A 17,506-nucleotide genomic window follows, 5' to 3' on the forward strand; every position below is an offset into this window, starting at 1 on the left:
TCGAAATTGGAGTTCTCCTCTTCGTTCATCCAAAAAAAATTGGCATTTTTGACTAGTTCCATGCGACTTAACATTCGGCCCAACTAGCGACTATCAAAATCACATAATCACATGACAACATGCTATTTCTTGGACCACATAGTTGGACAAATATTCCTACAGAGGGGCAAATGTATAGTGCGTAGTTTGAATTTTTATTATGAGATTAAAAGGTAAGACCTTAGTGTTAGCTATACATTGAATCTCAGTGTATAAACCATATCTGCCATCTATTCTCACCGCCCAATTAAGGAGACACTCCTTGGAGAAGCTATAACCCAATAATCCCAGTAATACGGTGATCTTAACCATTGAATTACTTTTTTTTGAAAAGGGCAACAGAATATATATATATATATATATATATATATATATATATATATATATATATATATGTAAAAACAGAACCGAGGTGGTCCTGAAGGAACAAAGATAATACAAAGATTTAACCATTGAATTACTGGGGGAAAATATTTTCTATTAGTGCATGTTTGGCAACAAAGAAAAAGAATTCCATGGAATATTTGTTTACCCCATGTGAAACTCAGTAAATGAGGAGCATGGAAGGCTGGTGAAAGAGATTTGAAAGAGGGATGGGTGAGGAGAGCATGAGATGGGACTAGAAATTAGAGAAAAATAAATGCTTGTTTAGATCAGGATTCCATGAATTTTTTTCCCATGGTTTCCAAACATGCCCAAACATTTCCTAGCCACCCAAATGTAAACTATTGATGGAATCCAATGAATGTGATTTTTAAGCTGTGGCTTACTACATCCATCCCATAGTTTAGACGAATTGGATATTAGAGAATGCCAGTACACCACGTTTCGATGTATATACTTTATTGGTGCCAATTTTCTCTGTTTTACACATTTGTATGATTTGGACAGGCAACCAGGAGTAAGACTTTTCATTCAAGGACGACCAGAATTCAAAATCACAAGTTACAGAAATTGCCTTGAAGGACATTTCAGTGAAAGAGACTTCAAGAAGACACAAACAACCTTTTAATTCAAGGAGGAAGAGAGACTTTGTCTCACGCGCCTTGCCAGTCTAGGTCTACCCTTCATAGAATTCTATATCATGATTGAAAGCCAAATGGGTCCCACCTGTAAAACCTAGGATCATGAGATTAAATCATAAATATGCCATGATCATAAACACAACAGATCTAGTAATCCAAGGATCTATCCATGCAAATAACTAGAATATAAAGGAAGGTTAAGGATTTATCTCAATTAGTTATGGCAGTGATAGTCCATGTTGGATCTTCTATTGCCTTTCCAGTTTGCATGATCTCCGGTGGGGGAGATCTCCTTTGGTCAAGTTGGATGACAGCAGGGACCAAGCCCATAGTTATAGAGAAGGCCGCCTGGAGTTCCACCCACAATAGAACTCTATTTGACTCAATCTACCCAGACTTAACTATAGTTAAAATGGGCTACATATTAACCATTCATGTCTCAAGATGATGAGATGCACTGATTACCCTTATACCCTTTACTAATCACCGTAGTCAATGGGTAACTTCAGTCATTTCACTTTAATCTCATTCTTCAGTCTAGACCGTAAATCTTACATCAAAGATTGTCCACATAAGATCTTACACCACCTCCTTTCCTAAGTTTCTTGTGTGTGTTGAGGAATGTGTCTTCAAAACTCCATATAGTGGCCCCACCAAATTCTAAGGTTTAGGGTTTAGGGTGTAAATGCCACATGTTGGATCGTTCCTAGGGCAATGGCATTGAATGCGCCTCTAAATACTAGTGTGCCTTCCCATCGAGCAATCTTTGGAACCCACCTCATTGCAAGGGAGGCCCATGTATTTCATGTTAATGGGTCGCTTCGCTGACACCAATGGGGGCTAATCAGCCCGAGCATAGCAATCCCTAGATAAGTCATTGAGATCTGGGGAATCCTTAGACAATCATATGAACGACTTATCTAGGGATTGCTACCCTTGTGCCGAACAACCCCAAGCAATCAAGTGGACCCAAGTCCACGAGATGAGAGAGACCAAACCATTTTTTATGAACTTGTAGTCTCACACTTGAGGTCCCTGGTTTGAACTCGGGCTCTCATACCACCTGGCGTAGCCGGAAGCGCAAAGAACAAGTCGAGGTTGAATAATTTCAACCCCGATCAGAATAATCCTTCGAATCCACAAAGGGGCGTTCAACGAATCCGCGAAGAAAAAAATAACCAAAGAAAAAAAATCTCCTCTTCTTTAATTTCAAATAAAAGAAGTATCAACCGCGTAACACCCCTTACACGTAAGTCTTTTGTAATAATATAGCTATATTCTCCCAACATAAACAAAACACCTACCACTAACTCCTTCTCTCACTACGGTAAATTTTGACCATCGATTTGATTTGATCCAAAAGCTATTACTGACTCCGTTAAAAAATCATTTATCGTTAGCAACTATGCCTAGACTCAAATTCCCACTCGGATTCAACTACTAAAATAATTAAAATATCTGTTTGACTCATCTCCTTAAATTACTAAAGTGGAGGAGTCATCTTATCTTGCACTTATCCTTTGCAACAAAGAGACGTGTGCAACATGGAGATGTTGCCACGTCAGTTAGCCCCACGTAAATTTTGGCTCGGGCTCGGAAGCTCGCTCGAGCTCGGCTCGAATCCTTAATGAGCCGAGCCCGAGCTAGGCCAGGCTCGGCTCGGCTCGGCTCGTTAAGGATTATATATATATATATATATATATATATATATATATATATATATATAGAGAGAGAGAGAGAGAGAGAGAGAAGTGTCTCTAGTCGGCCGACTAGAAACATCAATATATATATATATATATATATATATATATATATATATATATATATATATATATGAGAGAACATTTCCTACACACTTGTGTAGGTAAGTTACCTACACACTACCTTAAAATACAGTGGGGGCCCACATTGTTTGGGTGATCCAAACCATTCATTTGAATGGTCCTCACATAGATAGGGTGTCCACAAAAAATCAGATCCATAGGATCATCCTAACCATTCAAACTATGGAGGCAAAAAATGGACTAATTTGTGAAGGTTTATACACGTCCATTTTACCTCCACATATCTAAGGGTTGGGATGATCCTATGGATCTGATTTTTTTGTGGACACCCTATCTATGTGAGGACCATTCAAATGAATTGTTTGGATCACTCAAACAATGTGGGCCCCAATGTATTTTAAGGTAGTGTGTAGGTAACTTACCTACACAAGTGTGTAGGAAATGTTCTCTCTCTCTCTCTCTCTCTCTATATATATATATATATACACACACACACACACACTAAAAGGGTTGTCCAGGGAGTGAAAGGGGGAGGCAAAATATGTCACTTCTTTTTTGAACCCCATTTGTTACTTGGACCACCCGCTGTAGTGTAAAAAGAGTAGTCAAATTACACTAGATAGGGCTGTCCATGGAAGATGAGGGGTGTGAAACTGTGAATATATCATTGCCCTTAATATAACCCGAGCTCGGTAAGGCTCGGGAGCCGCTCGCAAGCCCAGCCCAGCCGAGCTCAAGCCTAGTTCTAGCCCGAGCTGAGCTTTTGAGCTTAACGAGCCGAGCGGCTCGTTTACACCTCTAGGTGGGGGGCATGGATAGGATCTGACATACACCCGGATCTTAGTGTATTCGCTTGTCATTTAAGATTTAAGGCATTTGGTAGGTTACATAGTTTGTGGCCCGATTAAGCTTAAAAAGAGTTGGTCAAAGAATCCGAGTAAAGGCTTGTAAATAATTCATTTATATTGACTCTTTTGAATGCTAATGAGGTTGAGTACGAGTATTTGCATTGACTTCTTATGAATTTAAAATGATGAAAAATAAAATCCAGAAATATGAATTCAAGGGAAATTTTAAATTGAGAAATAAAAGTTGGAAATAGTCATGCAAGTAGTCTAATACTTCAGTTTTGAATCGTGGGAAGCCAATTTGGTCACAGGAACTTAATTTGACCAAAAGACACCTAGATTATTAAAGAGAGATGATATTTTCACCCCCTCTGCAGTACGCATTTGCCCCCCTTATAACATGAACTATTACAATGTGGCCCCATAGACTTGCTATCCATTGTTCACATTGGCATTTTTTACGGGATAAAATATTTTTCGCAATAAACTTAGTGAACAATGTATAAGATAATTTTACGATAAACTTATCCAAGCAGGATAGCCCATCCTCATAAAAACCACGCAGCCAAGGCAGAATTTGTTCTAATAATGTTTTATCCTAGAACAAACGTTGAGGCGAACAAAAGATAGCAAGTCTCTCCAAGGATAAAATAAACCCTGGCTTGCTATCTCCATAGTGAACAACTCCAATATGTTCATCAAAATCCCAAGTATCCTATTTAATTATTTTTGCCCTTAGAATGTGGGATACTACAGTCTTGTTTTCAACCTTTTCTATTTTGTAAGGCACAAACCGATCTGCTGTGATCATTTTGTTGTTTCATTTTTTGGGTTATGTACCAAAGAACAAAGGTCATATATGTCGGCCACAGAACTTAAGATCAAGGCCTACAGAAGATTTTCTAGGGAATTTCACGAAATGGCATTTTGCCCGCATTTTATGTAATCAGACATAAAGAAACACGGGAATGACTCAGGAGGAATGCTCAAATGAGGGGCGCCCTTGCAGTGACTTGGGAAATGATAAATGCGCCCCTTTTCATCACATGGGATACCCAACTGCAGTGTACGTGGCCATCAAATCCGTTGAATCCTTCTGACGTGAAGTACATCAGCCCCTCTGCAGTCATTGATACACTGTTGCTGGGTGCCCCTAGTGATGAAAAGGGGCTCATTTATCATTTCCCTTTGACTTTCATCCATCGTAAATGCACAACTGCGTTCCAGCCAGTGGGGCGCCCTTTCACCCCACTTCTCTAAGGGCGCCCTTCAGTTTAGAATACCTCATGACTCAATCTAAAAATTAAGGGAATGTTTGGCAATCATTAAAAAAAGCGTTCCATAGAATATCAGGGAGGGCCAGTTTGCGAGAGATACGCTGAGGAGACTTGGGAGGGTGTGATTGAGGTGAGAATGAAAAAGCCTTGGGGGGAAATCCCAATATGAAGCCAGGTATTTTTTTTTTCTTTGTTCTTAGGGATTTCTTTTTTTTTCTTTCTTTCTTTCTTTTTTTAGATAGGTAAACTGCGATTTCATTGTTCTTAGGGATTTCTCATGCTCTCTCCGGGCTCTTTCCACTTGTGCCTTCCCAGTTCTCTCTCCCACCCTTCATCTCAACTCCTCTTTCACAATTGGGCCTAGAGGTGAAACTTAGGTCAGGCCCAACCGAAACCCAACCGGTTTAACCTATTTTGGCACAGATTGAGTTGGCATCCCTATGGTTGGGTTGGGAAAAACAAACCCAATTTAATTCTTGGTCGGGCTAGGTCTGAGGCCTTGGGCAACTCAAACCGAACCGAACAGGAATTCATCGTCCTAATTTTATCATGATTTTATTGAGACCTTTATCCGACCCAATACCAAACACTAGGGTTGCAACTCCGGTCGGGCAGGTCGGGCTTTCCGGAACTCTACCCTACCCGAGAAATTATCTCGGGTCGGGCTAGGTTAGGTTTTTTCAACTATTGATAAACCCTGCCCTACCCGAGATAGTTTCTTGGGTCGGGCTGGGTCTGTTTTTTCAACATTGTCGCAGATTTAACACCTGTGCACTGGTCTATCGAATGGAATATTATCAAGAGGTGTGCTACTTGGGCAGATGTAGGCCAAAACCCGGTGGGAACAATCCTAACCATCTGATCAGTGCACAAGGAAACATTAAAATTAAAATGCCCACCCCATGAATCCAATCTTTGAAGGAAAAGAGAATGCAATGGGCAGGTTTGGCGAATCTCCATTCTCATATTTTTATCAATATTTCACCCTTGGTAATGAAAAAGGTGAGCTCAGTGTAATATAATGAGGCAAGCCCTCACCTTTAAATGATTTGTAATGTTCATTTTGTTCAGGCGGTGAACAAAAAGATAGACTTGAAGCATTGCTCTCCATTCTATCTAGTTTGGAATAGAAAGACAGTTGCCCCCAGTCCCTATTTAAGAAGTTTAAATATGGGTTTAAAGGCTAATGGGCTCCAGCCCATGTGGGCCCACAGCACCTAGTCCATTATCTATTTAGCTTATATATTAGAACTTATCTAACAATCTCCTCCTATGTTCTACATATAACATCACTGAATAGATAGATAGTGTGATGTTCAAACAAAATATTGAAGCATCCACAGCACCATATCATAAAGATTTGTAATCCATCTGAAAATATGAATACTTTTATGATTAACAAAGAGTTTTAGATACAATCTAAACTCAACCAAAAGGTAGTTGCACATATAAGTGAACCCCATTGATCTTAGATGAATTCATTCATGGGGTATGATTCTCATCGAGATCCAAAATAAAGTTCCACAAAAATGAACTCTATACATATTGACATGAAAGCATAGTCTTCGTGACTTTAGAAGATTTACTCATCAAGTAAGTCATCCTCATCAAAGTCCAAATCAAGACAAGCTCCTCCTTTTTCGCCAATTTCTGTGAATTACCAAAAATGGATTTCATGAAAATGAATCCAATCAAAAGTGTAAACAAGAAAGTATCTAGTTCTACCTAAAGAAGAACTTAGTACAATGCCATAATTCACGAAAGTATATAGTTCTACCTGAAGAAGAACTTAGAACAATACAAAATGGCTGAAAAGTATCAGTATCACTTTCACCATAAGCATCATTGTCAAGTTTCAATAAATAACAAGACCTAAACAGCTTCTTTTGCAAATAACTATTCATTATTGTCAAGTTTCAATAAAGAACAAGACCAAGCTAATTTCTTTTGCAAAGAACAATTTCATGTTTCACTTGAATGTTACAGTCATCTTATCCAAATTTGAGTTAAGTTGAATCATCTATGTATGGAATGTCCAACCCTTCCCAAAAGGGATAACCAAATTTGAGTTAAGTTGTATCATCTATGTATGGAATGTACAAACGTACTCAAACAAGGGCATGTCATCCATGTATGGAATGACATACAACAACTCTAAACAACAAAGAAAACATATCAAGTGCTTATCTGGGCCATAAGAGGAAGATTCAAATATTCAAATTAACATGGATAATAAAGATTAAGTCATTTCTATACAGACTTTAATCCCATCTCCCTTACAGTTTTGAATATTTGATCCTTTTTCAATCCTTTTGTGAGAGCATCAGCCATATTATCCTTCGATCTCACATCAATCAAAGTGATAGTCCCGTGTTCAATGAGATAATTCAACATGGCATGTTTCAGCCTAAGATGCTCCTCTTACTATTAAAGAGTGAGTTCTTCACAATCGTTATTGTAGCTTGATTATCACAGAACACACTTAAGGAATTAATCCTTAACTAAGTTAGTGGAAGGTCCATAATCAGATTCTTTATCCACTCTGCTTCATCTGCAGTTGAAGCAAGAGCATAAAGTTCCGATTCCATAGATGACAGTGCAATGCAAGTCCGTCTCTTCGACTTCCACGCAACACCAGCTCCACACAGGGTAAACACATAACCACTGGTAGACTTACTGTCTCTTAATTCTGAGCCCCATGATGCATCAGAATAACCTTCCAGGACTGGAGGATGGCCACCATAACAAAGAGCATAATCTTGAGTACCCTTAAGGTATCTCATCAGCCTCATAAGAGCATCCCAATGCTCATGGCCAAGATTACTAGTAAAACGACTCAGCATGCCAACTGTAAAGGCTATGTCTGGCCTAGTGCAACTCATTGCATACAAGAGACTACCAATCAGTCTAGAATAATCTAACTGATTCACACTGTCTCATTCATTAGAGATCAGTTTCTTGGTATAATCAAATGGTGTCTCAATCGGTTTGCACTCACTGCATCCCCATATAGAAAGTAGTTTTTCAATACAATGGGCCTGGCTAAGGGAAATCCCTTGCCTGTCAAAACTTACTTTCATACCAAGAATGCTGTCAATAACACCCAGGTCTTTCATGTCAAATTCTTTACCCAATGTTAGTTTCACGTCACTCACTACAGAGAGATCGGAACCAATAATCAACATGTCATCTACATACAAGCAAATAATTGCGACCTTATTCGACACAGAACGATAATAAAGGCATTTATCCGAGTAACTCGTCAGAAACCCAAGGCTCTTTACTACTTTGTCAAATTTTTGATGCCATAATTTAGGTGCTTGTTTAAGACCATATAAAGATTTGTTTAATTTACAAACTTTATTTTCAAAATCTTTCATGATAAACCCTTCAGGTTGATTCATGTAGATTTCTTCTGACAGTTCTTCATGGAGAAAAGCTGTCTTTACATCCATTTGATGCACAACAAAATGCTCAATGGATGCCAGGGCAAGAAGAATTCTTATCGTAGCCAAATGACAGACCGGTGAGTAGACATCAAAGTAGTCTATCCCACTCACTTGAGTATAACCTTTAGCTACTAAACGTGCTTTATATTGAGCTATTGATCCGTCAAGATTAAGTTTCTTCTTCAAAATCCACCTGCAACCCACAGTTTTAGCCCCTTTTGGCAAATCGACTAGCTGCCAAGTTAGATTTTGCAACAGAGAGCTCATTTCATCATCAATGGCTTCTGCCCACAACAAAGAGTCCCTAGATCGCATCGCTTCCTTATAGGATGATTGATCATTCTCTAAATGGTTGGTAACAAAATCCTCACCAAAAGTTTTAGGTACTCTTGCTCTTGTAGAAACTCTTACAGGAACTGATTCAGAAATCAGATTAGGACTAGTGTCAGAAGTAACTAGTTCAGACTCAACCAACAAGTCTGTATTGCCTGGTATGGTCAAACCCTGATCTCTGAGAAATTTATTCTCAAAGAAAACTGCATCTCGAGATTCTATAATCATATGGGTTGATAGATCCAAAAACCGATCAGCAGCACTATCTTCTGCACCTCCTAGATAAACACAAGTGTTTGTTCTAGTTCCCACTTTAGGTCTCCTAGGGTCTGATATCCTAACATAAGCAATACAGCCCCAAGTCTTAAGAGTGTCATATCTACAGGGATGCTTATGCCATAACTCATAAGGAGTGGAGGAGCATTTTGAGTTTGGCATTCTATTCAGGATGTGATTTGCAGTCAAGGCTGCTTCTCCCCAATAACAACTAGGCATGCCAGCTGTCAATAACATAGAGTTTAACATTTCTGTTAACGTCCTGTTCTTACGTTCAGCTATGCCATTAGGTTGAGGTGAGTAAGGAGCAGTAGTTTCAAGGATTACGCCCTGAGAGGCACAGTAGTCCTTGAACCCTGTCGTTGTGTATTCTCCTCTTCTATCACTCCTAAATCTCTTAATTTTCATGTTCAGTTGTAATTCAACTCGATTCTTGAAAACTTTAAACTTATCAAAAGCTTCATCCTTTGATTTTAACAAATAAATATGACAATATCTTGACATATCATCGATAAAGGTGATTAAATACTTCCGACCACCTCTAGTGGTGAAACTTTTAAAATCACAGTGATCAGAATGTATCAGCTCAAGAAGTTGTGTGTTCCTAGAAACCTGGCGAAAAGGTTTTCTAGTAATCTTAGTTTGAGCACAAACCTCACACCTGTCAAACTTAATTGACATATCTAATGGGATATTATAAGTTTTAGCAAGTTGGACTATTTTCCGATAGTTCACATGTCCCAATCGGTTGTGTAACAACTTAGGATCAACAAGTGGTGAACTAACCTGATTAATAGTCTCATTTGCTAAACTCAATCTATACATACCATTGATTAAGAAGGCACAACCAAAATAGTACGAGTTAACAGTTAAAGTTACTCTACCACTCAAAAATGAGGTGCACATACCAGCATTATCAAGCAAACTAATGGAAATCAAATTCTTTTGAATAGTATGAACTACTTTAACAGCTTTTAAAGTTAGTATTTTACCTGAAGAAAGAGCCAAGTTCGCAGTACCAGTGTGAGTGACCTCTACATCTGCTCCACTAGCCACTGTAACAGTCTCGTTTACTTTGGTAACATCATTGAGAAGTTTCTTGGAATTGCAAACATGACAAGTCGCACCTGTATCTAACCACCACTCTGAAGAAGTACTGGCCTTATCTTTGCCCATCATGGCAACAAAACTTTTAGGCTCAGCCTTATCTACCAACAGAGCAGTTTCCTTTTGTGGTGTGTCAGATTTAACTTTCTTAGGTAGCCTGCATTCTGCTGCAAAGTGACCCCATCTCCCACAGTTGTAGCACTTGCCCTTCACAGTCTTTTTGGCTTCCAACTTGGGGATATTACTCTTAGGTGACTTGGATTTCTTAGGAAATTTCTTGAGATATATGACAGTGTTAGCAGGTGACTGTTGCTGTCTAACCATCTCCAAGTTATTCCTAGCTTTATTCTCATCTGCGATTCGAATGAATCGTTTGAGATCATCCAGTCCCAATTGCACTTTCTTTCTATACATTTCTGTTTTGAAAGACTGTCACGCAGATGGTAACTTATATATGATTGCACCCACAAAAAATGGATCACACACTACTATTTTCTCATTGGTTAATTTAGATCTCAAATTCTCTAAATCAGCTACTTAAGGAGTGATTTCCATGTCCTCATGGAACTTGAAATCCATGAATTTGTCCACCAGATGAGTCTTGGACAATTCCTCCTCCTTTCTGAATTGAGCATCTAAATTATCCCAAATTTCTTTAGCAGTTTCAAATTTGCTATAAGTTTCTGCAAGACGATCTGACAGACAGTTCAACAAATAGTCTTTGCAGAAATCTTCATCTCGGATCCATTGAGATTCCTCAACACTTTCAATCGAATCACCTTCAGCAAAGGTACCCAAAACGGTGTAGAAAACATTCATGTATTTCAGACCGAATTGAGTCTTTCGCTTCCAGGAATTAAATTCAGATCCTCCAAACGATTGAAGTTTGACCATCTCAAAGGAAACTGCAGTCTTGTCCATTTTTAGGCTATTTACGAAAAATAAATTGGAAAGAGTGCACCTGAGTTGAAGAACCAAATTGCGAAAGCCAAATCGCGAGAATCAAACAGAACCGCGAAAAATAGCAAGAACCGGCAGTGAACCCGATGGCAAGAAGAACCGGCCACAAGAATTTGGTGCAAAGAGGGTTCAACCACTAAATATACCCACAAGAAAACTTGGTTCTAATGTGCAAATCCAACCCACACATGTTCTGTGGGAGTGAAACCCACACCCAAACTTTTTTTTTTTTTTTTTGAGGGGAAATATAACCCACGACAAAACGAATTTGAAGTGGAGGAAACCCACAGTCAAAATTGCCGAGATGTCTTCCACCTCCCACTCCAAGAGCAGTTAATTTCAACCCACACAGAGGAAAACTAAAAATAAACGAGAGTGAGAGGGTGGAAGAAAACCAAATTAAGATGGAATATCAAATCAGCCACCACTTCAATGCAAATAAACGAGAGATACAGCAGCATGCTTCAAGAACTGTTGAGGCGGTGGAAGAGAGAAGGTCGGTTGAAACAAAAAGATAGACTTGAAGCATTGCTCTCCATTCTATCTAGTTTGGAATAGAACGACAGCTGCACCAGTCCCTATTTAAGAAGTTTAAATATGGGTTTAAAGGCTAATGGGCTCCAGCCCATGTGGGCCCACAACACCTAGTCCATTATCTATTTAGCTTATATATTAGAACATATCTAACACATTTGACACTCTTGTTTTGGATCTCCTATGTACAACTCTTGTTAACTATAGATGTCTCCAAAAATTAGATCAAGCAACAGTTGACATTTGATGGGGTGTAAAAACTCCAGCCACTCACAGGCTGCCACCTGTCCCAGAGCAGGTGAACTCCAGCCACTCACAGGCTGCCACCTGTCCCGGAGTAGGTGAACTCCAGCCACTCACAGCCTGCCACCTGTCCTGGGGCAGGTGAACTCCAGCCACTCACAGCCTGCCACCTGTCCTGGGGTAGGTGAACTCCAGCCTCTTACAGGCCGCCATCTGTCCTGGACACCTGTCCAGGACACCTCACCAGGTTTTCCCTATAAAAAGGGATTCAAAGCTCAAACCAAGGGGTAATGCGAAAATCTCTTCTCTCCCTAAACTCTTAGACATCTCCCCTTCACTCCTGCTCATACTGACTTGAGTGTCGAAGGGCCTGTCCGGAGTAAAACCCGGTCTGGTCTTCTGACCTCGCTTGCCTTGTGCAGGACTCAGCCCTCATAGCAGGACTCTCTCTCGACCACCTCACTCCTCGTTCACTCCGGTCCTTCAGGACTCAGCTCTCCTAGTCATCCAGCTCAGCTCTTACATCACTGCTGTACCTGTTACCGATTTTAGGTCTAACAGATTGGCGCCATCCGTGGGACCCCTGAACTAAAAGCTGTCTTTACATCCCACTCACAAAAATGGCAGGACGCAAGAGTACACGGATGCCTACTGCGCGGGCGCGGACTACCCAAGCCGCGCTACCCCGCAGGACCCGGAGCGAGCGAATTGCATCACTAGTAGTAGCAGCTTCTGCTACTGCAGATCAGAGCCCGGCTCGCTCAGAACATCTGAATCCCTTGCCCACCCCGGAGCAGGTTCAAGCTCTATTTCAGCAGATGACAGCCCTCGTTGGGCAGTACCAGCAACTACTCCAAGTACCCCCTCAACCTCCCCCAGAGGCTCCGCGATCTGTCCAAGGAAGGTCAGACGTCCATAGGGGAGAGTCATCACACCATGGTGAGGGCCGAACTCATCATTCCACTAGACAAGTCCCTCACCCCGCGACGAGGCATGCCCAAACAGAGCCTCATCGCCGTGAAAGGTCACGTTCCCCCTCCGTACAGAGGCGCCGAGCTCATGAAGATCGCGCGCCACCAGCGAAGCGCCGACCTCGTCGTATGAGTCGGGAGAGCCAATCCGGCTCTGCGGCGAGCCAGTCTGTGGAAAGGATCAGGTCCTTGGACCACAGGACGGATCCGCTGCTACAGAGAATGGAGGAGATGGACCATCGGATAGAGGAACTGGCGAAGGACCAGAGCCGGCCCGTCTCCAGGGCGTTCTCAAGTAAGACTCCATTCACTGATGATGTTCTGGGTGCCCCAGCACCCAGAGGGTTTAAAATGCCCGCCGTCCCTCAGTATGACGGCACTACAGACCCCGTGGACCACTTGGAGACATTCAGAACAATTATGCTCCTCCACGGAGCTTCCGATGGCTTTCTTTGCAGAGCGTTTCCAACGACGCTAACTGGCGCAGCAAGAGACTGGTATTCCAGGATCAAACCGAACTCCATCAACAATTTTGATGATTTTGGAGAGGATCTTGTCCGCCACTTCATGAGCAGCCGCAGGCCAAGGAAAACAACAGCTTCCCTGATGGCCTTGCGGCAGGACGACAACGAGCCTCTGAAGGTGTTCGTACGTCGATTCAACAGGGAGGCACTTCAAGTGCCAAATCTAGATCCCTCAGCAGCAATGAATGCGCTCCTCGCAGGCGCCAGGTCTAATGAATTCCGTCGAGCGGTGGCTCGACAAAATCCGCGCTCACTAGCGGATCTTATGGCAGGAGCAGAAGAGTACATCACGGTGGAAGAAACACTGGCAGCTCTTAATTCAAATCGGAGGATAACCTCTGAAGAGAAGAATCTCCCTAAGCAACGCAGGGAGGATAAACCTCCCAGGAGAGAGAAGTCTCCGCCTCCTCAAAGAAGAGAAGAAAACTTCACGCCTCTCAACACCTCCAGAAAGCACATACTGGCGGCGATCAGCGAAGAAGAGTTCGTGAAGTGGCCTGCTAGAATGATCTCCAAGGGAAACATGCGAGATCCCTCAAAGTATTGCCGGTTCCACAAGGACCACGGCCACGACACAGATGATTGTTGGTAACTCAAGCAGGAAATTGAACAACTCATCAGCCGGGGCTATTTGAAAAAGTATATCCGAACTGACAGCCGCAACCAAGAGCGCAGAGGAAAGAGCCCTCAGGGTCGCAGCCCTCGAAGATCACAGCAGCCCCCTGCTCGGGACAAAACTCCTCAGCTGGGCAATGTGCAGCCTGAGGCACCCCAGCCTCAGCCAAGGGGGGTCATCGGTACAATTATGGGTGGGCCTGCAGCTGGGGGCACCTCTTCTACCGCCCGCAAAGCATATGCACGGCGAGTTAACGCCGTGCACACAACCAGCAAAAAGACGAGAACGGAGAATGAGATCTCCTTCTCAGATGCAGATCTGGATAATCTTATCCTGCCCCACGACGACGCACTGGTTTTAACCATGCTCGTCGCCAACTGGGAGGTGAAGAAAATCCTCATAGACAATGGGAGTTCGGCGGACATTCTATACTACCACGCCTTTGAGAAAATGATGATAGGCGACGACCGTCTGAAGCCGGCAAACTCAGATTTATTTGGCTTCTCCGGAGAGGTCGTGAAAGTGGTGGGGCAGATCGAGCTCCCTGTTCTTGTCGGAGATCTACCTTGTCAAGCTTTCGCCATGGTCAACTTTCTAGTAGTAAGGGCCACTTCGGTCTATAATGCTATCTTGGGACGGCCTGGCCAGAACCTCATCCGTGCAGTAGCCTCGGCCTACCACCAAAAAATGAAGTTCATAACCCCCAATGGTGTGGGGGAAGTTCGAGGAGATCAGCCTCAATCCAGAGAGTGCTACGCGACGGCACTTAAAGGCAAAAATGCAGTGGAGTCACTGCCAATTGAACTGTTCGATGTAAGGGACGAGCTCAGAGGGACTCAACCTGCTGAAGACCTCCTCTCCATCCCACTGTGCCCAGAGGACAGTGAGAAAGCCGCTCTGATCGGTTCCTCCCTCAGCACCGACATTCAGCACCAGCTCACCACTTTTCTCCAGGACAATGCAGATGTCTTTGCATGGGTTCCCGCCGATATGCCCGGCATTGATCCAGAGATCAGCACACACAGGCTCGGTGTTGATTCAACTTGCAGACCGGTGAAGCAGAAGAAACGACATTTCGCCTTCGAAAGGCGGCAGGCAATAAAAGAAGAAGTGGAGAGGCTTCTGAAGGCCGACTTCATTCGCGAGATTCGATACCCGGGCTGGTTGGCAAACGTAGTCCTAGTCAAGAAGACTAATGGGAAATGGAGGACCTGCGTCGATTTCACCGATCTCAATAAGGCTTGTCCTAAGGACAGCTATCCACTCCCGAAGATCGACCAACTCATTGACGCCACAGCAGGTCATGAACTGTTGAGCTTCATGGACGCCTTCTCCGGATACAATCAAATCAGGATGTATGAGTCGGATATACCAAAGACCTCCTTCGTCACAGATCAAGGGACTTACTGCTACCGAGTTATGCCCTTCGGCCTCAAAAACGCCGGAGCCACTTACCAAAGGCTTGTGAACAAACTTTTTTAGAACCAGATCGGCCGTAACATGGAAGTCTATGTAGACGATATGCTGGTCAAAAGTCGGAGTGCGCAGGATCATGCGTCTGATCTCAGAGAAACATTTCAGGTCCTGAAGAAGCACAACATGAAACTTAACCCCACCAAGTGCACATTTGGTGTCAGTTCGGGGAAGTTCTTAGGATTCATGGTGAGCCAGCGAGGGATAGAAGCAAATCCAGAAAAGATCAGAGCCGTCATGGAGCTTACTGCCCCAAAAACCATCAGGGAAGTCCAGCGGCTCACAGGAATGATAGCGGCGTTGGGTCGCTTTATCTCCAAATCAACGGAAAGGTGCCTCCCCTTTTTCAACGCGGTCAAGGGACTCAAGACCGCGCCCTGGACGGAAGAATGCCAGGTCGCATTCGAAGAACTGAAAAGATATTTGTCCTCTCCGCCATTATTAACAAAGCCGGAGCCGGGCGAGGAGCTATTTTTGTATCTCTCCATCAGCTCCACGGCTCTGGCAGCTGTACTCGTCCTTGAAGAGCACCGCCAGCAAAAACCAATTTATTATGTTAGCAAGGTTCTTCACGACGCAGAAACAAGGTACCAGCGGGTCGAGAAATTGGCTTACGCGCTGGTAATGGCCGCCAGGAAGTTAAGGCCGTACTTCCAAGCTCACACTGTAAAGGTCTTGACTGATCAGCCACTTCGACAAGTTCTCCATCGACCAGATATCTCCGGGCGACTTGTGAAATGGGCTGTGGAGCTAAGCGAGTTCGATATTCAGTACGCACCTAGGCCAGCTATAAAGGCCCAAGTACTGGCAGATTTTGTAGCAGAGTGCACTATCCCCCAGCAGGTCGTCGACTCTGGAGCATTGCAGCTCCCAGTTATAGAGAAAGTTGTCCCTGAAGAGCGTATGACAGAGGAAATTCGGACAGAAATCAGGCCACCTTCAGCCGGACAGGACTCCATAACCAGCACACCAACTTGGGAAGTATATGTCGACGGATCTTCAAATAAAAACGGCTGTGGAGCTGGCCTCATCCTCACTGGGCCTGATGAGTTCACTGCGGATTACGCCCTAAGATTCGGGTTTCGTGCATCAAATAATGAGGCGGAATATGAGGCCCTCCTTGCCGGAATGAGCCTAGCACTTCAGACCGGCGCCCAAAAATTGAAAGCATACTGCGACTCGCAGCTGGTAGCAAACCAGATCCAAGGTGTCTACGAAGCCCGAGACGAGCGTATGATTAAGTACCTCGCCAAGGTTCGCCAACTTTCCAGCCGGTTTGCAAGTTTCGAGGTCATCAGAGTGCCGAGAACAGAGAATGCCAAAGCCGACGTGCTGTCAAAACTGGCTGCCTCTGGATATACCACTCTCGGAAGCATACACATGGAGTTTCTACAGAGGTCCAGCATCGACAGTAAAGACATGGAAGTCATGCAGGTGGAAGATGAGCCGTGCTGGATGGATGAGATCGTGGGTTATCTGCGCGATGCCAGACTCCCGGAGGATAAGAAAGAAGCTCGTAAGGTGATACAGAGAGCTGCCCGATTTTCCCTCAGTGGCGACAATCTATACAAAAGGTCATATACTCTCCCATATCTGAAGTGTCTGAGGCCGAGCGACGCCGCGTACGCACTACAAGAGACTCATGAAGGAATTTGCGGAGAACATCTGGGGGGCAAAGCCCTGGCGATAAAGGTGCTGCTCAGAGGACTGTATTGGCCTACTATCAGGCAGAATGCCCTGGATCTGGTTAAAAGGTGTGAGAAGTGTCAGAAGTTCTCTCCTACCATCCACCAGCCTGCCGTAGCAATGGCTCCAATTATTAGTCCGCTTCCCTTTGCAGTATGGGGGATGGACATCCTCGGCCCTTTCCCACCGGCCTCTGGAAAGCGCATGTTCGTGGTAGTGGTGATCGACTATTTCACTAAGTGGGTGGAGGCAGAACCTCTGGCCCAGATCACTGAGCAGAATGTGCAGAACTTCTTCTGGAAGGCAATAGTCTGTAGATTTGGGATTCCCTGTATCTTAATCACAGACAACGGCAAACAGT

Source organism: Tasmannia lanceolata, unplaced genomic scaffold (genome assembly GCF_043159265.1).
Source record: "Tasmannia lanceolata isolate RefF3 unplaced genomic scaffold, GAP_Taslan_0.1 ptg000020l, whole genome shotgun sequence".
Lineage (NCBI taxonomy): Eukaryota > Viridiplantae > Streptophyta > Magnoliopsida > Canellales > Winteraceae > Tasmannia > Tasmannia lanceolata.